The 24,752-nt window shown below is 43.7% G+C and overlaps 1 pseudogene; it reads right to left on the bottom strand.

Annotated features, from left to right (window-relative positions):
* Positions 1-1,324: 1,324 nt before the first annotated feature.
* The window catches only part of LOC142568188 (uncharacterized), a 48,914-nt pseudogene continuing 25,486 nt past the window's right edge, over positions 1,325-24,752 (bottom strand).

Genomic DNA, 24,752 nt, shown 5'->3' with positions numbered 1-24,752 from the left:
TGTAGTCAGTCTGTACCGCTATATAATTAGGTAGGCCCTAGACGATGCAATCGATATCCATGACGTCGCAGTGACCAGGTGCAGGAACTTCAAGGAGGCATCTCCCACCCGCCTTTCGTTCTGCCTCTTTTTCTGGCTTACGAAGAGGATTATCGTGGTAAGCGTGGTGTTGTTGGGGATGTAGAAAGGTAATTTACTGACGCAGAAGAAATAATTTTTTCTGCTGAGTGTCCATTTATTTATTATCACACCTCTACACCACCAGAAGACCAGTGCTGATGGCCAATGCTCGGTTAGGTGCTATTTACCTCCGTGACTCCTAAAATATTGCCTGTACAACCTACTTAACGTCTCCCACCTTTTCTTTCAATATAAACTTGCTGAACATCAACCTTCATTTAACAGGATAAAACAAACATAACGTTTTCGACAATGTCAAGTTGCATTAAATATTTGCTGTACAATAATAGGATTGCATCTCATAAAAGTACGCGTGCATTGGGATTTTCTTTTAGATGAAAAAGAGGAAGCACACATTGCTTGCAAAAAAATTCCCTTATTGGAAACACTTTGGTTTGTGCCCATTGATATTTTCGAAGTCGTTTACTTACCGTAATGCTGTAAAATATTATGACTACAGTACGCAATCTAATTCACAGCTTCGTTTTGCTTTCGCGAGCAATGTAAGCAATAATAGGATTTTCCCACATAGAACTTCAAGTAACACGTGCGATGAGTTGCACGTGCTTCAGTTTATGGGATCGCATATTTAGCACACAACACAAAATATAGGAGCTCGCTCATTTCTGATGAAGCAGTTACGTTCCGAAGTCGGCATGCTATACAAGCATCTAATGGTAAATTCAATATTTCCAGTTGTCTTATTCAGAACGGTGAGTGACTGTAATCACGTGGACCATCACGTTGGTTAACGTGCGGCGCGGTGAGAAAAGACCCCAAGGCGGTAATGGGACGAGTTGCCACAGGCGGACATTTAATTCACGCTATTCTCGTACACATAAACGAGTAATATCCTCTAGCACTGAGTATCTTCTAGCGTACGAAGTCTTACGACGGGGCATACTACGGAATTCATTCACTCGCCCGACAACGCGCGAAGTCCGGGCTTCGCCGAATACGTCCCCCCCCCCCCAGTGGTCGCTCACGTGTGGTAGGAACTTTCGTTGACACGCCGAATTTGTCAGAGGCCGCTTGGATAGGCGGCGATGGAGATGCGGCGAAAGCCGTTTGGTTGGTGGTTCAAGATTACGACGCCGGAACTCCGAGAGTACCAGACTCCGGAGCGCACAGGAACTGCAAGATCTCAGGACCTGGACAGGCACGGGACACGGGCAGGACCTCGGTTCGGTGGCTCATGACCCATCACGAAGCTGTCCAGCGGTACACCCGAGTAGCCCTCTCGGGACTCCTTCCACGAACCTCGCTCGGCCCTCATTCGATCGGCCCTCTTGGCTGCCGCTGCCCGTTCGCTCGTGTCTCCCTCTTTCTTTTTCTTCTGCAACCAACCCTCGTCCTCTCTTATTTCCCAGCGTCGTGCCGCATGTGCAGTTGCCATTGTCGTCGCCTTTTCACCGCCCTACCCCTCACAGAAGAAAGTTGTTTCGCTTTAAACAACTTTGCCATGCAGAGGGGGCTTGAAGCAGGAGGGCTTGTTGCAAGGACAGAGTTCAAAGGTTGTACACATTTGCCGCAGTACTAAAAAACAAAAACATGAGCTTGCATGTAAAGAGTAACAGAAGCTATGTACACACATATAAACTTGGATAACTAAGACACAATGCTTACGTAGTCGGCTCTGAAATTGTCACTGCCTTTGTTGCATAGGAGAGTGGCCATATGCCATTATCAGTAAACTCCAGCGCAATACTCTGTTGTTCACATGCTTGGCGGAGGGAATGTATGAAAGTGGTTCATGGTCACTTTGTAGCAGGAAGTGCTTTCCATCAAGATAAACATGAAACATGAAGGCCTCGCCCAGACAAGGGCGAGGCCTTCCCATTGCAAGGTGGAGTAGTGTACTTCTCTGGGCAGCAGTTTCCTAATTGCATGTGCAACCGGGTACACAACACCTCCGTGGTGTTGTAGGAGGACAGCTCAGGGGCTTGTCGATGACACCTCTGTACGTGAGATAAATGGCTGTTCTAAATCTGGAGATCGTAGAATGGGCCCCTCAGAAACTAAGCCAACATCCCTTTTGGAGGGATTAATAGTTAGACAGGCGTTTTTGTCTTGCTGGAAGAAACGCCGAAGGGTGTGAACATGTTGTTTCCATGTTTCGGTGGCAATTAAGATGTCGTCTAAGTAGGGGTAGATTTTGGGGATACCGCCCACTACTTTTCTCATAAGCCTTGTGAAAACAGCTGGAGATTTTTTTTAAAACCATAAGGCATAAAGCAGAACTGATAAAGACCCGACGAAGATTGGAAGCCTGTCATGTGCTTGCACTCGGGATGCATGGGCACTTGCCAATACTTTTTGGTAAAGTCGAACATGGAAAAGTACCGACCCTTGCCCAGCTTGGCAAACATCCTGTCTACTCGTGGTATAGGTTCGTTACCCATGACAACCACGTGATTTAGTTGTCTAAAATCAGTGAAGAAGCGCATGCCGCATACTTTTTTCTTCTCTACCACCACCGGGGACTTGTATGCCGAGTTAGACGGTTCAATAATCACTTGCTTTAGTCTTTTTTGCACTTCATCTTCGACGACCTTGTCGATTACAAAATGTATCGAATATTGCCGGAAATGCACCGGTGTGTCCGTTGTCTCAATAGTTGGCAATATACGAGGTGGGTTTTTTCAGGTACGTCGGAGAATATATCTTGGAACGTAGACAGTGTTTCCTTTGCTCCTACGGTGTGCTCAGCAAGCAAATCCTTGGCAATGTTTACGCCCTGGAAAGTTTCTTTCGGCTTCACTACAATACATGGCGCGTCGTTCCCTTCCTTTCACGAGTGTTGACAGCTACTGCGGCTTGGTGATCAGCCGACGGAAAGGGTCATCTTTCCTTATACTGTTTAAGCAAGTTTATATGAAAAGCAGTTATTCGCGTGCCCAAGTCAACGACGTAATCAAGGTCGCTTTTCTTCTCCAGAAGGGTGAACAGTCCCTTCCGCGTGAGGATTGACTTGTTGTTCTCGGATGGCAGCAACAATAATACTATGTCTGCCACGGCAATGTGGCGCGCCTTTGTCTTGCGATCATATTTTTTTGTGCAACCTTCGCTTTTCGAACCTCCTCGTGGGCTAGTTGATATGTCTGCTGCAGCCATTCTTGCAGCTCTACTGCTTAGCCATACGTCGTTGTGGTTTCTTCGTCCAAATGTTTCCTCGATCAAAGCTCTTCAGGATGGTCATCGGTCCTTGTACGTAACGGTCATAAAGGAGATCAAAAGGTGAGAAGCCCAAGCTTGTCTGTGGGACTTCTCTGTACGCGAAAAGCAGTGGGGCAAATTATCAATCCCAATTTCGGGACTTTCTTGACACATTCGCCGAGTCATTTCTTTCAACGTTCCGATAAAACGTTCCACTAAGCTATTTATCATTGGATGGTATGTAGTAGTGGGTAATTGTTTAAAGGAAAGCAGCCGGCTTAGTTCTTCATGAGTTGTGAGGTGAATTGTGTACCTCGGTCGGTAACTGTTTCCCGTTGGATTCCAACGCGGGAAAACATCGCCGCCAATGGCTCGGCTTTCCTTTCCGAGTCAATGCTTGGTAAAGCGCCTGCGTCTGGGTAACGTGTTGCGAAGTCTACCATGGTAAGAAGAAATCGGTTACCATTAGCGGAAGTAGGGAAAGTGGTCCGATAATATCAATAGTGACTCGCTGGAATGGAGTTTTGATTATCGGCATGTTTCGAAGAGGTACGCGTCCTACCAGGTGTTTTGGGATAGCCCTCTGACAAATGTCGCATGATGTCACGAACCGGCTGACATCTGCTTGGACGCCAGGCCAGTAGAATTCTCCTGAGACGCTGTCGGCCGTTCTCTTCGTCCCTTCATGACCAGATAGGATCCCTTCATGCGCTATCTTCACGACGGAACACCGAAGATCTTTCGTAACAACAAGCTGCGCAAATTCTGTTTTGTCGCAGATTTATAACGCCGTAAGAGGATATCATTCAGCAGTATAAATGTGACGGTGGCAGATTGCGTGGTTTTGGTTTTGCCCAGGTCCGCGAAGCAACCACTGAGACTTCTATCATCCTTCTGCAACTTTGCCAGTGCATCGGCAGTGACGTCTAGTGCGTTTACAAGGGCTACTGGCAGCCTTGATGCAAGGGAATGTGACGTGACGCAGCAACTATAGTAGTATGCAGAGCTGGGTAGGTTTTCTCCTTGCCGTGCAGCTTACCCTCAGTATTATCTTGGTAATATAGTGCGGTACGCTGTATCTTCGCAACTGGGCCTCCAGGTGACTCAAGAGAGCGGCAAGCACCGTTAACATTGCCCAGAACAACATCATACAATGGACGCTAGCATGATACAGCACGCACATTGCCTTTAAAGAACGGACAGTCAACTGGGACTTCGGCTTCGGGAAGGTATTGTGCAGAAGTATCGAATAAATAGACACTGCGCCTTTCCCCAGTAAACTTGTTGGCTGGCACAAGAGAGCGTTTTACTACGACAGTGTCGCAACTGGTATCTCTCAAAACAGTTACGGGCTGTCCTTTTAGACGCCCTTTTGCTGTCGGCATTCGTTCTGTTCGTAGTTTTGGCCCAACGATGCTTTGCGCACCTGAACGAATCTTTTCAGAACTGCGGTGTTAACAGCATGTGTGCGCTGTTTTGACCGCCTATCATCTTCAGTGGTTTGGTCAGGTTCGGAAACACAACAGGAAGCCTCGTTGCTGTCTTCAGGATTTTTTTGGTAATGCCTTTCGATGCATGCCCATGATGTTTCCCTTTCCTACCAGTCCCAGCATTAGACCCCCAATCCTAGTCCTGCAGTCTGACGGCTTGTGTCCTCGCTTGTTGCATATGAAGCAAGGGGGCTTTGCTTGACCACTTGATGTCTCATTAGTTTGCTTCGCACTCTTCACATACACCTTTTCTCGTCGCGGCGTGCGCCTCGCCCCCCCCCCCATTGGTCACTCACGTGTGGTAGGAGCTTTCCTTGACACGCCGGATGCGTCGGAAGTGGCTTGGCTCGGCGGCGACAGCCACTTGGTTGGTCTAAAGGCCTCCGTGGCGCATTACATAACGGCGGGTGCTTGTTGTACAATATGACCAATTCTGTGACAAATTTTATTCTCTTATTAAAGAAATGTGTAATACATTCGTAGAAATAAAAATTTTAGTGGGTTTGACTCACCTACAGTGATTGCATTGCACAAGATACCAACCGGAAAGGCCATCGGTCCGAATATTTTGTATACGCGCCCTTTTCGACTGCGCAAGATAAATATCTGATTGATTCAATTGACTAAGTATATCCCGTTACCTGTTGCATGAATTATTATCGAACATACTTTTAATATCCACGAAAATGGCTAGTTCCTTCCGAAATGATTAAAAGACACTCTCGCAGTTTTTGAATTAAGAAGGCGTGCAGCTAAAGTGATCATGCTTCATTCAGAAAATCTGAATTTGTTGCTTCTGATAAATTGATGTATTCGACTAGTGCAACCATTGTATTTGGCAAGCAATGCAAATTAGTGTCCACAAAAGTAAAAAAAAATTAAATGTGATGTTTTACGTGCGAAAACCACTTTTTTATTATAAGGCACGCCGGAGTGGAGGACTTCGGAAACTTAGACCGCCTGGGGTTCTGTAACGTGCACCTAAATCTAAGTACACGGGTGTTTTCGCATTTCGCACCCATCGAAATGCGGTCGCCGTGGCCGAGATACGATCCCGCGACTTCGTGCTTAGTAGCCCAGCACGATGGCCACTGAGCATCAGAAAAGTATACACTATGAAGAAGGAAGTGGGGGGAGGAGTGTCGAGAGCTTGCTTTCGACCATTCTGTGCTTCCGTCTTTTTTTGGAGCCTCCATTCATGAAGCTACTTGTTGTCATAACTCCTTTCGTCCGCACGTGATCTATTTAGACCAAGTAAAAGCAGACTCGATTGTTTCAAAGCATGTTTTGCAAGCGTATGGGCTTTGTAAACACTTATTTTACCCGAATCTCCAAATTTTCATTGGCAATAACATTCAAGTATATAATTAGATATTTGGAAAAATGCGTACCATCGTCACGCAAATACACTACGACGTCTTGGAAGCGTAACTAATGCCGCCTATGCATAATCCCACATAATGCCGATTACGCTTGCGCGGAGTCACACATTAATTGAAAATTTGAATGCTAAAGAGTTCTGACAGTTTATCCATTAATTACACAAATTATTTTTGGGGCAATTCTATGAATAGCAAATAAATATGATCTAGCCTACAAGATTACGCAAAGTGCAGTTCTATAACAAATGTTTAACTTACCATCGCAAATAGATGACACACAGCTTACCATGGCAATTAACAACGCACACTGCCATATCGTCATTTTGCTTCTTTGCGCGCGTCGTAGCCGTTGACTCTGGTAAATGGTTTCACCTGGAAAAAGATTCAATGAATAAGGGTGCATTCTGCTGTTGAAGAAAACGCACATATGGAAAATCGCAGCCCACAATTGTTTATACAAAAAGAATCCTATATTATTTCATTTCAGACGGACAGTTAGCGTCACTGTACACGTTTATCTAGCAGCCAAAACAAACAACTTTAAGTCTGGCTATTTACATCTCTTCACAGCAATGTTTACTCTCTCGTAGCGGCATTGACACCTGGGCAAGCCTGCATGTTCTTTATTGGGGTATATTTGGGCGTGATTAGTTTCTTACGCACGTGGTCCCAGGTGTGGTGTATGTCAACGCATAGGGCACAAGGCACAGCACAGTTGCGGTCTTCAGGGTCTTCATTTGTAGTCGCACACAGTAAGCACACCAGGGCGTTTGGTATGAGACATACATCGGATGTGTGTCAAACTTGTTAGGATAATTTATAGGCGTGATATTGCCTTTCGGCCCCGTAATAGAATTGTTACGGAGTATCGTGTGTTTATTTACAGATTAAGGCTGGGGGGGGGCATAGACCATTGATCTGTAAGATAGCCGTTAAAACGTTGCGGCTCGCCGCACAGACCATCATCGTCCTCTTCTTCAACCTCTGTATTCATGTGGTCAGAGGATAAGCACAAGACTAGCATGCTTGTCAGCGTTCGATTGGTCCGCTGAACAAGACCATAAGTCTGTGGACGATACGGCAATGAGTGTCGGAAATGCACACCCCACAGACGAAGCAGCTCTTCTACAGCGTCGCTGATGAGTTGCCCTCCGCGATCCCTTATGATCACGCGAGGTGGGCCATGCCGCAAATTCACGAAACGCAAGAGCCTGCGAAGCAAGCAGGGGTGGATGAGGAGGTTGCTACTGTTTCTGCGCACTGAGTAAGATCGCGAACACAGACAATGGCTCATTGGTTGTTTATCGCTAATCTATAACAGCTATTCATCCTTTTTGTTGTTCAATTTCCAATAATGATGCAATCTTGGCATTTATATTCAGTGTATATTCACGAAACGTCTTGATATTGAGGCCTTAGGCACAAATTGATGGTGTGATGTCACATACCATCGGTTCTACTAGGTCAAAGGCAGAGAAGCTCAAGAAACATGTGATAAAAGATACAGGAATAGCTACAGCCGAAATCGTTTTATAGATTCAATAGAAAGCAACATGATGCTCAATATTTGGAAAACGCCTTGTTGAATTGCCAATGTAATGTTTAGGTAAGCATAATGAAATATTTATTTAGTTGTTTCGTAGGTAACAGCAAATCAACGTCGAATGCCAATGTTTAAAATTAAATTGTCATGATGTCAGAAAACTGTCAGAACTCATCGCTCATGTCTATCTAAGGAAGCTGAGCTTTCGAAGTTTTAGACAATGCTGCATTGTGAGTCAACACATGGTATGTGTTCCCTTACGACTTGTCTATGGTTTCAAGTACTTTCTTCCTGTTTCGCAGCTGCCTAGGTCTAAGAGGGGGCGTCATTTAGAACTCAAAAAGAGGCTTTAAGTATTCTCTTTCATATACGCCTGATCGCTTCAATCGCGTTTCCTATTAGTGAGCTGTACAAAGTGCTTTAGTGAAGGTATTTCGAAACGCAAACCATTTTGCTACTGACTATCGCGTGTTTCGATCACTCTCTACTCGGCGCATACATCGCAAAACATGTTAGCGAAATGAAAATACATGTAGCGCGCAAGCATGACTCAAACGTCTAAGTGCACCTAGGCGGATTAGGCAACCTTGAGAGTTAATGGTGTGGGGAAGATTGAAGAGTAGAATCAGAATTACACATCATATACTCTCATACACGATATATGACGTCAGTGTGCACCTATACCGACGATAGAGGTTAGAAGGAGAATCAAACTCATAAAAAGAATCAGTTTATTCTTGACAAAAATGGGGATAAATCATAATAAATAAATACAGAAGGAGGTCCCATGGTTAAAAACGTGAATGGGACCTCCTCTGCATGATGACTAGAATTAATAATACAAGCAACAATTACAGCATGTAAAATTTACCTTAATGAAGATTTTTGGAGACAAGGCATAAATGAACAGAAGCAGCAGATGAATGCATTAAACAATAACAAGGCTTCGGATTAGCCAAGAATAGGTGAAACTATAGAGGGACCTTATGAAAAAAAAAATTAAAAAATGCGGTAGACAAAGATAGATACAAAGTTAAAGTCCAGTCCAGTTAAAGTAAAAATCACAACACATACTACACTCGAATAGGAAAGTCGGAGGAAGCTAAAAGAAAGTGCTTAAGTTCTGTAGGAAATCAGCGAGTTTCGAGCAATTTTAAAGTAAATGTCTTCCAGACAGCTAAAGCTGAAAATGTAATGACTGCTTACCATAGTTCGTGCGAATGTAGGGTAAAATGAAGCTCATATTTACTACAAATCTAGTATTGTTTATATTAGTAAGGGATGTCTTTGGTATGATGGTTACTGGGATATCATTGTTCAATGCCCTAAAGATAAATATGGCGAGGTTTTATTTATTTATTTAACGTACTTTCTAGGCCCAAAGGCGTTACAGAAAGGAGTGGGTCGAAAACAAATCAGACACATTCAAAGTATTATGTGCATGCAAGAACAGTCTTGCGCTAATGCTACGAGGTGAAGATGTTATTAGGTGAATAGCTCGATTCTGAATGACTTGCAACGAAGTTAGGTGACTGTTATAAGTGTTTCCCTATGATTCATTGTTATGGTTAATATTACTATGAACGAAAGAATAATAAAGCGGTCTGAGAGTAGAAAATGAGAAATATGGCTGTTCTTTAATTAAAACGCGTATTCCATATGCAGATTTCTTTTTTACGTTAGCTATGTGAAAGTGAAATTTAAGGTGGCGATAAAATTCCGCATGTAAATAGCTGAAATGATCCACTGCAGCAATTAGGTGATTGTTGATGGAAATAGACTGAAGCAGCTCAAACGATCACTGATGCGAGGCAAAGGCAACAAAATTGGTCTTATTATTGCTAATGTGCAGCTTCTTAAGTTCACACCATGTGGAAATTTTCCAGAGATCTGCGTTTAGCTCTTTTGATTGTGTTGTTAAACAATTGGGTGGACTAAATATAGTAGCGTCTTCAACGTGCAGATTGCACTTCGATGAGGAAAGGCAACTAGGCAGATAAATAATATAAATTATGAAAAGTAGAGGACCTAATAGGGACCCCTGTGATACAGCAATGTCAGCAGTAGCTTTTTTTAGCATAGTACCCAGAAATGTTAATCACTTGTTTTCTTTCTGGTAAGTAACTGCGCATTAAAAGTAGTTGCGCACGAGTTATTCCAATGACTTCAAGTTTAACAGAAAGAATAGTGCGATTAATTGTATGGAAGGCCTCGTTTAGGTCAAGCAAAATCGAGGCTACAAAGGTACCTTCATCAATCGCTTTTTTGAGATAATCAGTAGGAGATATAAGCGCTACATTAGTTGAAAAGCCAAAGCGAAAGCCATGCCGATAAGGGGAAAAATGCTAAATTGATCTATATATTTTGCAAGATGCTTTTCAATAAGTTTCATAACTTTATTAAAAATGGAAGAACACAAATGGGTCTATTATACTGTGTAAGCGTACGATCACCTTTTTTGAAAACAGGAATGACTGGACCGTTTTTGAGTTCACGTGGGAAAACACCGGCGGTGAAAATCAGGTTAATGATAGCTGAGAGAACGTTAGCGATATGTTGTGCGATAATTTTATTGTGGTAAGCGTGCATGTTATCGACGCCGGCACTAGTGGCTTTAAGGGTCGTAATTATTAAAATTATTTCACAAGTTGTCGTTGGAAGAAACTTAATATTCATATGGTAAACGGTTAAAGGACATTTTACTGCATGAAGCAGAATCAGAAGGGTATTTGAAGGAAGCATCACAAAATGTGAATAATGTGTGCCGCTTCACAGTGAACGGCTCTAGAAAGGACGTTCTGAGAGTTACGGTTTAAAAAGGCGTTGACTATTTCCGACTTTTTCTTAATGCTATTACCACATTCTATCATTATTGTTCGTTATAATTCCTCTTCGCACTTATCAGTTGTGGAGGAAGGGAGTTAGAAAATTTTTGTAACCGGCAAGTAGTTTAGTATTGAAAGGTTGCTACTTAGCTTTTTACACGAATTTTCACGAGACCGCATTACTTTCAGAAGGCTATCTATAAGCCATAGATTTTGTGAAGATTACACGTTTCTTCTGTTTTATTTTATGAGAGTGTGAGCTGAAATACGATGAAAGTTTAGTTGAAAACAGTGAAGAAGCTTTTTGAGGATCATTTATTTCTTTATTTACAGAGTACCTACATCGCCATAAAGGTATTACGTAGGGAGGAACAAAATAGAACTAGTGATACAGAAAAGCTTTTGGACAGATATACTCACAAACAGAAGCACTACAATAGCTGTTAGAGAAAGGCATACAAGCAATGTGAAACAAGCAGGTTCCAAGATATATAACACATACATTTGTTTTACAAGAGCGCCGTCACCGCATTGAATAGAATAGTTCGTTATTTGACACATTTACTATATCATTTGATTAGCTGTTCCATTGTCTGATTGATTTGGGGAAAAAAGAGTCGTAAAAAGTGTTTGTTGTGCAGTTAAAGGCTGATATCTTTTTGTTGTTATCACAGCGAGTCGATATATAATCTGGTTCCAGGAGATAGTTATAGCGATTAATACCTGTCTCATTATTATATATTCAGTGCAAAAGTTTAAGCCTTAACTTCTGCCTACGCATATGTAGTAGATCCCATCCTAAAGTGGCCTTCATTTCGGAAACGCTAGAATGCGGGCTGTAATTATTGCAAACAAACCTTACTGCTTGATTCTGTAGTTTTTCCAGTCTTTTAATGAGGTAATCTTGATAGGGATCCCATATTACACAAGCATAATCAAGTATTGTCCTAACATGAAAGAAGTATAAAGATTCTTTAACTTCGCGTGTTGCCTGTTTAAAATTTCTGCGAATAAAATGTAACATCCTACTAGCTTTTGCTATGACAGTGTCAATCTGTTTATGCCAAGTGAGTGATTCGGTAAAATAGAGTCCTAAATACTTATATTCCGACTGTATGCCGATAAGCGTGCCATTGATGTTATATCGGTGCTGAAATTTGGATAATTTTCATGAAAAATTTACGCTACTGCACTTTCTTGTATTTAAATTCATGTTCCATTTTTTACACCAGATCGCTACCTTATCTAAACCTGTTTGCAATGTATCTATGTCATCTTCAGCGGTAATTTCTCTGTAAATCACACAGTCATCAGCAAACAGTTTTATGGGTGATGTAATTAGTTCGACAATGTAATTTATGTAGATTAAAAATAACAAGGGGCCTAGTACGCTTCCCTGAGGAACGCCCGAAGAAAGAGTTATTGGTGAAGATGCAGCGTTGTTTAGGACAAAAGACTGGGTTCTTCCGTTTAGGTAGTTTCGTATCCAATTTTGAACCTTTTCGTTTATATTTAATGCAGCAAGCTTGACATCTAGGAGCTTATGGGACACAATATCGAACGATTTTTGAAAATCAATAAAAATCGCGTCTACCTGGCTATTGTTATCAATGGTTTTAGATAAGAAGTGCTGGAATTCTATTAGTTGTCTGTTGCAGGAATAACCTTTTCGGAATCCGTGCTGGGAATGTTTAAAAAAGCGTTTGAGACAAGAAATGCAGATATGTTACTATATAAAATGCGCTCGAATATTTTGCAACATATTGACGTTAGTGAAATCGGCCTATAGTTTTCTCTCAGTTTTCTATCGCCCGATTTAAAAACGGGTGCCACGCTTGCCGTTTTTTAATCTTGGGGAATGAGGCCTGTTTCAAGGGAAAGCTTATAAATGATCGTTAAACACAGAGAAATGATGCTATGACACTCTTTAAGGACCACTGGGGATATTCCATCAGGTCCAATTGCTTTTGTGTCATCTAAATGCCGTAGTAAAGAGTCGACGCCACTAACATCAAATTCAATGTCTGGCATCATATCGCCTTGATTGGCATTGTTCAAAAGCGAAGTATCCCCAGCAGGTAATAGCGAAAACACAGATTGGAAGTACTGGTTGAAGCATTCCGCCCTCTGATAGTCCGACGTCACGGTTTTGCCGTCAACAGTTAAAGATGGTATTGATATGTCTTCTTTTTGATTTTGTTTTACATATTTCCAAAAAGATTTTGGGTTTTCTCTCAAGTCCTTGTTTAATTTAACAAAGAAGGCATCTTGGGCAGATTCAATTGTTGCTTTCAATAGCTTATTTATCTCTTGCAAGCGTTTCTGATTTGCCAGACTGGTGTCGGCAGAAAATGTTTTATACGTTTGTCTTGCTTTCCTTATAAGTTTACGTATTTCTACGTTAAACCAAGGTTTTTGTTTTTTTTTTCGTTGGCGCAGGTACCTGCATGGAACATGAATTTCGACTAGTTTAAGTATTTTGTCCCGAAATGCTGACCACAAAGTTAACGGACAGCGTGCGTTTGACATATATTGGAAAGTAGGAAAGAAATTTTCAAGTTCGATCCTGATAGCAGCATAGTCTCCTCTGTCGTAGCTGTACACTTTTCTTTGCGGAATTTGCGCCATCCGTACTCGTTGTATGTTCAGTTCTATGACAACTGCCCTGTGGTCACTAATAGCTGGGCAAACAGTAACTTTTGGTAATAGGTTCGGCTCATTGCAAAGTACTAAGTCTAGAATTGCATTTTCTCGCTTAGGTTCCAGTACGTATGGCTGCAATCCATTTAATCCGAGCAGTTCTTGGAAGTCTGTGTAAATACGGGACCTATTACCAGCCACACATCCGGCATTCCAGTTGAAGTCTGGCAAATTGAAATCCCCCCCTAGAAATAAGCTGTTAGGCAGAAGAGATACCATCTCAGACAGCAATCCGAATGAGTCGCTGCTGCCGGGTGGGCGGTAGAATGTCCCCTACACTACATTGTTTCCGTTAGGCAATTTCCCAAGGCACTAGACAGACTCCGAATTGTTTTCAAATAAAACTTGTGTACTTTACAATGTATTTGATATCAAAATGAATACTCCCCCGCCATGTCCATGCCTATCTTTTCGATAGACAGTAAAACCAGGCGGAAAGATTTCTATATTAGGTATAGTCTTGTCTAACCATGATTCGGTGCCCATCACAATCTGCGGTTTAACAGTGGCTGCTAAAGACATGAAGTTATCGACTTTGTTCTTTATGCTGCGACAATTTTCAAGCAGGACAGTGAGCCGTTCTGGCTGCGAGCAACGTGCTCAGTTATCTTTCGGAGGAACGGAATTCGGAATGCGTCATTTGCCTCTGTCCAGTCACGCATGCGCCTGAAGTGGAACTGGCATCCGCATAACGCTATCCGAGACAAACGTTTGCCCATTGATGATCAATTTATCATAACTCAAGCGAACTCGATTTTCTTTGTTCTCTCTTTTTTCATTAGGAACAGGAACATCATTAGTTGATAGAACTTCCGACCAGTCCGTTTTATTTACGCTAGCAAGGAACATTCCTTTGTCAAGTACAACTCATTAGAATGGAGTGTGAGGTATTTATGAGGCATTGAGCAGACATAGAACGTTAGGATAGTGATCGGTAATATCGGTGGTGACAATTCCAGCATCAGATGGGCCTGTTAGGTTCGATAATTCATGATCAATTAAGGCGCCATCGGCAATGTTAGGACATCCAGTAGGGAGAGTAATGAAACATGTATACCCAAAACTATGGAAGATGCTTGAATAACTAGAATAATTAGATGAAGTAGTATCCATGTGGTTAATGTTAATCCTGCCCATGAATATTGAGGTACAATTAGCGCATGATATTGTTCCATGGCTTGATCAAAGGCACTACAGAAGTCAGTAACTAAAGAAGGTGAGCGTTAAATTCATCCAAACATGTCTTGTTTTCTATACAGAAGACGGGGAATCAAATTCAACAAATACAGATTCACAGTTAGTAATATTCAACTCCAAGTCATGGCGGCGTTTGTACGTAATGTTATATGAGCCAAATATTGCTGAACCACCGTCAATACTCGTTTCTCCATAAGAATACTCAAAATGTATGAGTTAAAGCAGAATAGATTTTTGCCAGCTTTACTAAGCCAGGTTTCAGACACACGTACTACTGGAAAGGTGTTGTAAGGTGTCGAAAACAGCTGCTGAGAATCATTAAAATGCTTGTGGAGATCTCTAGCATTAATGTGAATGATTTAATGGTAGTCGCACCACATGAACTTATTCAGTACAGATGTTGACAAGTAAGAATCCGTGGTGGATGGTAATGACATTGAAGGGTCAGAATACAGGTAGTCAGTAAAAAAAAGAAAGGCCACACTCATCAGCAAAGCGACACATACGGTTCGCACTTGTCTTTCTAGCCTTAATACATCCACAAGTGCTTCCAGTTGTTACCTTTTGTTAGCGCCATTGCTTTAGAAAAAGTTTCTTATTTCGTGGGTTCAAGTGGTCACTAACAAACATAGTAAAGTTGTCATATTTGCCGATGTCACTGAGGCAGAGCCTTGCCTTTCGTGGTTTGCTGATAAAATAATTCTTTTTCGTTTAAGAACAGAATCTAGCAGTTAAGTTTTTCTTGCCCTTATGTTTAGTAGAGAGTCGATGAACAGCATCGATATCAGAGGAAGTCGCGGAACATCCAATTTTTCTGCCAACTGTCTCCAATACCGCAGCACAGTGCTCGCTCTGAGTACAGAAGACAATAGTAGATGATGTATATTGTCTCGCACCTCTTCGCGACAGGTACCAACGTTACTGAGATTACTTGACAGGTTATTGACCAGCGCATTTCACAGTTACATTGCAGCGCCTCCTGAAGCTTTCTAAACGTCCTCTCAAACCTTCAAAGCCATTGAAGTTGAAATGTAGTGAACCAAGGGCCGCTAAATTTTTTTTAAATCAATGTGCTACTTCAATTCCTTGAAAACGACGTGCTGGGGGTGTCTTTCGAACATTTGAGTTAATAAACTCCGCGCAGGTCTGGTCTGTGCCATGAGTACTGTCTCGACGGAAACAGTACCAGATTATTTGAGATTACCAGATTAATACCAGATTGAGAATACCAGATTACTCGACGGAAACAATACCAGAGATTTTAAGAGTGTTGCTAAACAATTGCGCTATGGCGCGTCCGCAGGAAGCAACATCATAATTGCTTAAGTCACCGTTGCCATCATGAAGATAGACACGGGCAGATCAGTTCAAGCCATGCCACCAGTTTTTTTTTGCTAGTTGGTTCGCACGCCAACCATGATTGCTCCGTTTTCGTGACGTAAGTCATAGAAATGTGGAAACCGCATTTTATGATTTGGCATTACCACTCCGAGTATCTTTGGCTTAAGTCGCGCAATACTAAATATCATGCAAGAAGGCGATTGACGTTTACAACGGGAAAGTGAACTTGGAAATAGAATGAGTAATGTAATTTGGAAGGTAGCAAAAGTATTTTATTGCGCTTTAGGATGATTTATTGTATTTGACAATGTGTCTTGTGGTTATTACCACAAAACACTTTGGCGCACCATTTGTGTATTTGCACCAAATGGCACAGACGAACGAGTCAAGTTTTTTTTTAGCTAGTGCTAAACGATTCTTTTGCAAGGAAAAAAATGAGTATCTTCGGGATTTCTATCGCCTGGTCAAAGCTAAATATAGAACTTCTTGTCGGTTTTCATGCGACAGTCGCAATGAAACCGTACTACAAATCATATGACACATTGACGTTGGTTATGTAGGGGAATGTTGTGACTTGTCACGAGGCGAAAATTTCCGCATTCTTGGGAGCACAGTCATGCGCGTTTAGATCGAATCTACTCGTCGGTTGAACTGATGAATAAATGTAACGGTTACGCAGTAACTCCTGTTCGCTTTTCTGACCACTCCCGGGTAACTTGTCAAGTAGGCCTCAAGAAAAAATCCGCTGCCTTCTAATTGGATGTTTCGAAAAACAACTCAACATTGCTGCAAGAGCCATCATTTCACCAAATACTTGTTGATGGTTTAAAAGCTGTCATATTTGAAGATGGGCTGAGGAAACAATGGGATCATTTTAAACAGACAATAAAAAATGAAAGCTATCGAAAGATACAGTACTATAGTTTATCAAAGAAGTGATAAAATAGGGCTCAAGGAAACTTACGAAAACTTAACTGCACTAGATTCCAAAGGGCACGGGTTTGATGCTGAAGATATGTTGATGACATAGCGGAAGTTTGGACTGTGCGAAAAAGAACGTTTTCTAGGAGCGCTGGTGGGAGTAAGCGCAGAAGCTTTCGCAGGCGAAGAGACGCCCACTACAACGGCGGTGAGTCAGGACTGAAAGCATATCCAAGGAAAGAACTTTCAATTTACCATGCATGAAGGAGTCGAAGCCACAGATAATGAGGACAGGACGCGTTCACTCGAAACTATGAATTGCGTTTTGCCTTTAAGTTCCTCATATGTGAAAAATTTATTAGTCTGTTGTTTGAAAAAATTTCGAGGCTCTCAGAGGAACACTGAACTTGACGCAGAACTAACAGAACTTGAAGTGCAAAAGGCGATGGGAAACTTCAATCCCGGAAAGTGTCAAGGTCAGGATGGCCTATATTCAATAAAACATTTAAAGTAAGCTCACCCAGAGTTCTGGTGGCAATATTTAATGAGGCGCATAAGTTAAAGTGACTACGTCCGTCAGTTAGTGAAGCATACACAGTTTAGATTCGAAAGATGGAAGACACTGACAAACTTAAACCAATCTCATCTTACAGGTGAATATCTACAACAAACTGCGTTTAATTGTTTTTCTCAACGTTCACCCACGTGTTCAGAAGAAGATAACAGATAACAGACGTATTTGGGCCACGAAAGACCTGCGACATACATAATCGTCCCATTGTTGCGAACATGCACAAAGGGCGGAGTGTGCTGGAGTGCTGTGACACCATGCAAGTTGGAGTCGCTGTCTTTCAACTAGACTTAAAAAAATGCCCTACACTGTATTGATCACAGTATCTTGTTCAATATGCTGAATCATGTTAATCTAGGCACTATCATAAGTGAAGCGGTGCTGAAGGCGTATTGTAACTGTAATGCGATATTAAAAGTCAACCAGGCTTCTGGGCCCCCAATAAGTGAAGCGTTTTGCTCGCCAGGGATGTCCTATCGCTCACTATTGCTTATTATGCAGGTTGTCCCCACTTATTTTAGTCAGAGTTTAATAATATGCGAATGGCACATAGCGGAGCACAACCAAGATAATGCTGTTCGCCTTAGCTTGGGGATGCAGAAATTATTTTTTTTCATTTTGCCCAATTAGATAATTAACATTAAATTATTATTCAACTTCTCAAATATTATGATTAGATAAGAATTGTCAACGAGAAAATTGTACAGCGACATTGAAAACTACAGATACAGATTTTTTTTGCGCAATGCGTGCAACATAAAAGTGCTTCTCCGTGCGTGAAAGAAGCCCGCTAATACACGTGAAATTGTCGCGCGACTGGCCGCTCGAGCCACTGCGTGTATTGGGCAGCTTCTTTCGCGCTTAGAAACACACTTTTATGTAGCACGTATTGAGCAACACAATGCTGAATCGGGAATTTTGCATGCTGTTCTACAATTGTCTCATTGACACATTTCATCTAATTATATTATATGAGAAGTTGATTATTTCTCATGACTAACTGTGTAATCTCTAATTGTCTAATCTGTTCCATTTATCTCTAATAAATACCGCTCTACCGACTCTCCCCACTCTCATGGCATAGTATAACATACCGACATTGGAAAAACTAAACAAAATTCAAAGATTGAAGTTACTTTTTCTAATCGAAAATAACACACTACATGAGTCCTAATTCATTTAGTAAGTCCACCAGAACACGCCGAACAAGAAAGCATCACGTGGAAACCCTAACACCGTACAACGCTGGAGTCAATATTTTTAAATACTCTTTCTTTCCCCATACAATCACTCAATGCAATTTACTGCCGACTGATTTACTAACCAGTGTTGATGCCCTTGATAAAATTGCTTATTGTAACTTGCAGATGTATTGTTTCCTCTTCTTGCTACGCGTTATTCTTTATATATTCTGTTTGCAATGCAAATTGTTGTGCTTCTGTAGTTGTTATTTTTGTTGTGTTTTTGTTTTGCCCCTCCTGCTAGGACCAATTTAGGGTCTGCAGTATGCTGTACATAAATAAATAAAATAAACAAAGTAATTAGGCGGAATGAAAAAAAATTATTGCGATATCTCCAAGCGACGGCAACGAGTAGTAGCTTGGTTCTATCCGGCTACACACCATTCGCATATTTTTAAGATTTGGCTAAAGTAACGTGCGACACCCTGTGTATCGAAAACATTGTGTAACGGTCTTATTGAAAATTAATCTATTCTTCGGTTTCCTGCACAAGGCACTGAAGTGAAGCTTCTGGCGTATGCAGACGATGAAGCTGTATGTTGCATTGACGAAGAAAACATCCAGGCAACCATAAGTAATGTGAAAAGCTATTTTGCGGTCACGCTTAACTGTTACGGGAGCGCGGTCAGGAGTTTGGAGAAGGAAGGGTGAAGGCATTAACCCGCCAGAGAGCACGCAAAATCGCCGCTCAGCTGACCAAGGATGCGATCGCAGCGGTGGCGGAAGGCGAGGAAGCGCATTTCCTAGTAGAACCTGGGACAACGGAGGAAAAAGAAAACAGTGTGACAGCAGAGGTGCCAATTAAAATGATCCCCGTATAAAATTCGCGTAGTGGAGACAGGTCGTCAGTGGAAGTAACAGAATGGCAGAGCCGCTCTGTACATGCACCTTGCAGCTGCCTGCATCTGGGGGCTTTGACAGGCTTGTGCACTTGGCCAGGGAGTCGCTCAGCGCGGAGCAACAAAGGGACCAGACTCTAACACGTTTACACTACAATGAGAAAAAGGTCATAGCTAGGTGCAATGTTACCATCCACGAAAAGGGAGGACTGCTGTATAGACACTGCCGAAATCGTAGGGGCCGTATCCTCGATCAGTTAATCGCCCCGGAGACGTATTGGGCGGATCCCCTGACTTTGTGTCACGGAAATGGCTGGTCGGGCCATCTAGAAATCAACAAACTGAAGGAGAGGCCTTTATTAGAATATTACTGGCCAAGATGCTTTAAGGTTGTGGAAAATTATGTAAGGTACTGTGACGTGTGCAAGCGAGTTTGGAGGCCGGGGAATAAACGCAAGGCACCTTTAAAGTTGGTCCTCTTAATCATGGAGCCATTCCGTCGGCTGGTTATCGACGCAGTCGGGCCTTTGCTGCCGAGCCGATCAGGATGCAAGTACTTTTTGACCATGCTCTGTCCCGCGACAAAGTTTCTTCAAGCGATTTCTTTGAAGGAACTGAGCTCCACCGAGATAGTCGATGCTCTGTTGTCCGCGTTTACCGGAATACGTTTCCTTGCAGAGATTCAGGCTGGCCAGGGGACAGTATTTACACGTGCTTTAACCTCGACCTTCCTAGAAAGATGTGGTGAGCGCTTGGTAGAGAGCTCCGTGTATCATCCACAATTAAACAACGTTGAGAAGATGCACTAGGTGCTTAATAGAGTGTTACGTGCATTGTGCCATGAACACAAAGCTGACTGGGAGGACTGTTTACCGCAACCATGTTCGCCTTGAGAACGGTCTCACGTAAGGCAACGGGGTTCACTCCTGATCTGGCGTACGGTTGGATGATCCGTTCCCGCCTCAGAATGTTAAGAGAAATGTGTGAAGGCACAGGTGAAAGCCAGACGGTGGTGAGTTACGTTTTAATGTTGCTGGATCACTTAAGTGTCTCACTAGAAGTGGTTGAAAAAAACCTAAAAGAGGCCCAGGAAACCGCGAAGCCGTACTATGGCAGAAATGCGCGTAGGCGAACATTTAAAGGTAGGCGACAGGTTCATGATCCTAAGGCCTAACGGAAAAACTAAGTTGAGGTAAAGTGGGACGGACCCGTAAATGCTACCCAGAAGATATCTCAGACTAACTGCACCCTGGAACTTCCCTGGAAAAGGAATAAAGGAATCATTTACCACTGCAATTTAATGAAACTCTATTGTGGAAGGGCAGAGATTGTGAACATGGTGGTAAAAGCGTCTGAAGAAGTAGCGGTCGAACTTCCAGTTTTAGAGACAGGGACAGATGCGTAACGCTCCATAGAGGACAACCTGAATCTGTCTGCAAACCCGTTGGCTCTAGAGATAGATGAATTAAGCGCCCTCCGGAAACTCTTTAGGCAATTTCGCCATTGCTTCAGTAGCCGGCCGGGGTGAACGAAGCTCATGACTCATGAGATTCAGTTGACATAGGACGAGCCCGTCCAATCCAAACCGTAACGGGATTCACCTCGTCAGTGAGAAATAATGGAAGTAGAAATCAAACAAATGCTTGAGTGGCGAATAATTGAACCAGAAGACAGTGATTACACTTCTCCAATTATTCTCGTACAGATGAGTGGGAAAGAGCCGCCGCCAGGTGTGGACTATAGAAATTTGAATGCGATAACAAGGGATCAACTTTACCCTATACCTAACATAGAAGAACGAGTGGAACGGGTGGGCGGAGGTCAGTAAGTTTCAACGATCGACTTGGTTAGGGGGCCCTGGCAGGTGCCCATTTCAGAAAGCTGAAGTCGCTAAGCAGCATTCACTTCCTCACTTGGCACATTTTGACCGCTAATGTTAAGTTTCGGGCTTACGAATGCACCGCTTAGCTTTTCCAAGATGATGGATATTGCTTGAAAAGACCTACAAGATTACGCGATCCCCTCCTTAGAATATGTGGCCATATATTCTAACAGCTGGAACGATAACATAGAGTACTTAAGGAAGGTGCTGGCGCGTCTACGAGGCGCGGGTCTCACGGGAACGGCCGAAAAGTGCAACTTCGGGTGTTCGCAAGTTACCTTCCTAGGGAATGTCGTAGGACAAGGAACGCGGCGGCCCTCCAAACTAAATATAGGGTCTATCAGTAGCTTTCCATAACCGTGAACTAAGATGGATGTCAGAGCCTTTCTGTGGCTCGTGGGATATTACCAGTGGTACATTCCAAATTTGTCACAGGTAGCAAGCCCCCCGACAGGCACCCGCCGAAAGGGAGAGCCCGAAAAAGTTCCATGAAATGAGGTGAAAGAAAGCGCATTTCAGCACCTGAAAGAGGTTCTGAGCTCAGTACCAGTGCTTCGGGTCCCCGATTATTCCATGCCAATGGTATTGGCCTTGGGGCTGTCCATGCGCAGCGCTAGTCTGGCTAGTCCGAGTACGTCGTTGCTTACGTCAGTCGTGCGCTGACCTAAGCGGAACGCAATTACAGCGTCACAGAAAAAGAATGTCTGGCGATCGTTTGGGCACTCGGGAAGTTTCGCCTTTATTTATATGGCAGGCCTTTCAATGCGGTTACTGACCATCACGCCCGTTGTTGGTTATCCTCTTTAAAAGACCCGTCTGGACGCCTTGTCCGCTGCGCTCTGCGCATTCAAGAATATGATATACACGTCATATACCGCTCAGGTCACAAGCAAATTGACGCTGACGATCTGTCCCGCTCTCCGCTGCCAGCCGACACGGCCTCCCTCTCCACCATGAAGGTGGTATCCTCGGTCGACATGCATGCCTTCGCATTAGAACAGCGCAAGGATCCTTGGGTGGCCTCTCTTTTGGATCCCCTTTCTGGCTCGCCTGCATCTCTCATCTCCCGCTCCCCGCGTCGCCAGGCTGTCCATTTTGCTGTCCGGGAAGAGCTCTTGTATCGACGCAAATACCAGCCCAATGGTCGCAAGTGGCTCCTGGTTATCCCTACGACTTTGCGTTCCGACATGTGCGCGTCGTTCCATACTGACTCGCAATGTGCACACGCAGGCGTTTTCAAGACGTATGAGCGCCTGCGGCAACGTCACTACTGGCGAGGAATGTTTACTTTTGTCCAAAAGTTTGTCCGCTCGTGCCCTCAATGCCAACGCCGCAAATCTCCGCCTCTTCCGGCCCACGGTTTTTTACAGCCGCTTCAGTGCCCTGCTCGTGCCCTCGACTGCGTGGGAATTGACCTGTACGGGCCGCTACCGCTAACACCCGCTATGCTGAAACCGCTGTTCTACCTGCAGCGACCGCCAGTGACTCTACATCCTTTCTGCTCCATCGTTTCATTCTTCGTGATGGCCCTCCTCGGGAGCTGCTGAGTGATACAGGCCATGTGTTTCTGTCGCAGGTGGTTGAAGCTCTGCTTGCTCAATGCCGCATAGTTCACCGGACCACCACGGCGTTCCATCCTCTAACTAACGGGCTTAGAGAGCGTTTCAATCGCACCCTTGGTGATATGCTCACCATGTACGTTTCATCGGAGCATACAAACTGGGACATCATCCTCCCATTTGTCACGTACGCATATAATACGGCTACACAGAGTACTACAGGATTTTCTCCATACTTTCTTCTCTACGGTCGCGATCCTTCCAATACTATCGTTACAGTTTTGCCGTGTACACCAGACACGTCAGAGTGTGCTCCCGTTTCAGCCGTTGCCCGATACGCTGAAGAATGCCGTCAATTAGCCCGAAAGTTCACCTCCGCCGACCAACAACGACGAAAAGCCAATCATGATGGTGACGCTACGAATCCGAACTTCACTCCCGGCACACTTCTCTTGTTGTCCGTGCCTTCTACCACGCCTGTACTTTCGACTAAACTTCTGTCGCAGTATGATGGACCATACCGCATCGTCGAACGCACCTCTCCGGTCAACTATATCATAGAGCTGCTGACGTCGACATACGACAAGCGCCGCCGTGGGCGGGATATTGTTCACGTTCACCGCCTGAAACAATTCTATGACCCGCTCGTCTCCACGTTGTAGGTCGCCAAGATGTCTCCGCTTTTCCACCGGGGGTAATTACAATGAGGAAGAAGAGCACAAGAAGAAGACCAGCCAGATCATCTCTTCCATGCCTGCTGTGCAACCAGTGGGCCAACCGGATCGCCAGCGCTTAGCACGAGTGTGAGCCGTTCGGGCAACCAGCTGTTCCTGCTCTGCGTCACCGGCCTTCTCGGTTACGAACAGACGATACCATCGGAACTGTTCAGTACACCCATTACATAAGGAATTTATCGTGCAGTACGACACTAGTGATATAATGTTCGGAGTCGTCCTAAGCCAGGTGGGCGAAGACGCGGAGGAGCATCCGGTATGGTATGCTCGCTCGAAAATTAACGTGCAGAGAGGAGCCGTACAGCGGGCCCGAAAAAGAATGCGCCTGCTTAGTTTGGGCGGTCCAGAAATTACCTTGTTATCTGTACGCAGCGAAATTCACTTTCGAGACCGACCACTCTCCTCTGACCTGGCTCAGACACATGTCCCCTAAGAACGGACGCTTGCTCAGATGGAGTATAATTTTCCAGGAATATAATTTCACCATCCTTTACAAGAAGGGCAAGTTAAATGGGAACAGAGATGGTTTGAGCCGTTTGTTTTGGTAAACCGACGAATTACCTTCTTTCTTTTGACTAAGGAGGTAAGAAGTGTTATTATGGGCTGGAAGTCATACTTGTAGTTTCAAAACTTTGCTTGTGTATAGTTATAAAAGATGTTTTTATTAGTTGTTTAACTTTCTCCCGTTTCAACGACAATACCACTCTGGCGCTGTCGGCATTCGGGGAGATATGGAAAGCTGCTTAGAAAGGAGGTGGTTGGAACTGCTTTATCAAAACTTGTGAAAGGAAAAAAAAAGCGAAGGTTGATTTTGACGTAGCAATAGCCTGGCGAGTCAGGGGTGAAAAGCTTGCGCTTGCACGCGGTGCAGAACTATGTTGTTTCGTTTGTTTTACGTACGTTCTCTAGGGCCCCAGATCCAGAAATTCGTCACACGAGGCTCGTTACCAGCACATTACACGTTCGATCAGCGTTCCTCATGGCTAGCGAATTGAGTTCACCGGACATTCCGAACCTCCGGGGCGAGGGCGAGCTGTTGGATACGGACCATTTTCCTGGCATCACTCAAGTTCCCCCACCACATCCAATCGCCATGGCATTATAATTATCGTACACCGGGGCGCGTCTACCACGTTAGCGGACCCTTCAGAAAGGTTGGCGACCCCCACCTGATGCCCCGCACGTCGAGCT

Source organism: Dermacentor variabilis, unplaced genomic scaffold (assembly GCF_050947875.1).
Source record: "Dermacentor variabilis isolate Ectoservices unplaced genomic scaffold, ASM5094787v1 scaffold_17, whole genome shotgun sequence".
In the NCBI taxonomy this organism is placed as follows: Eukaryota; Metazoa; Arthropoda; class Arachnida; order Ixodida; family Ixodidae; genus Dermacentor; species Dermacentor variabilis.
This window is presented reverse-complemented; position numbering and strand designations above follow the sequence as displayed.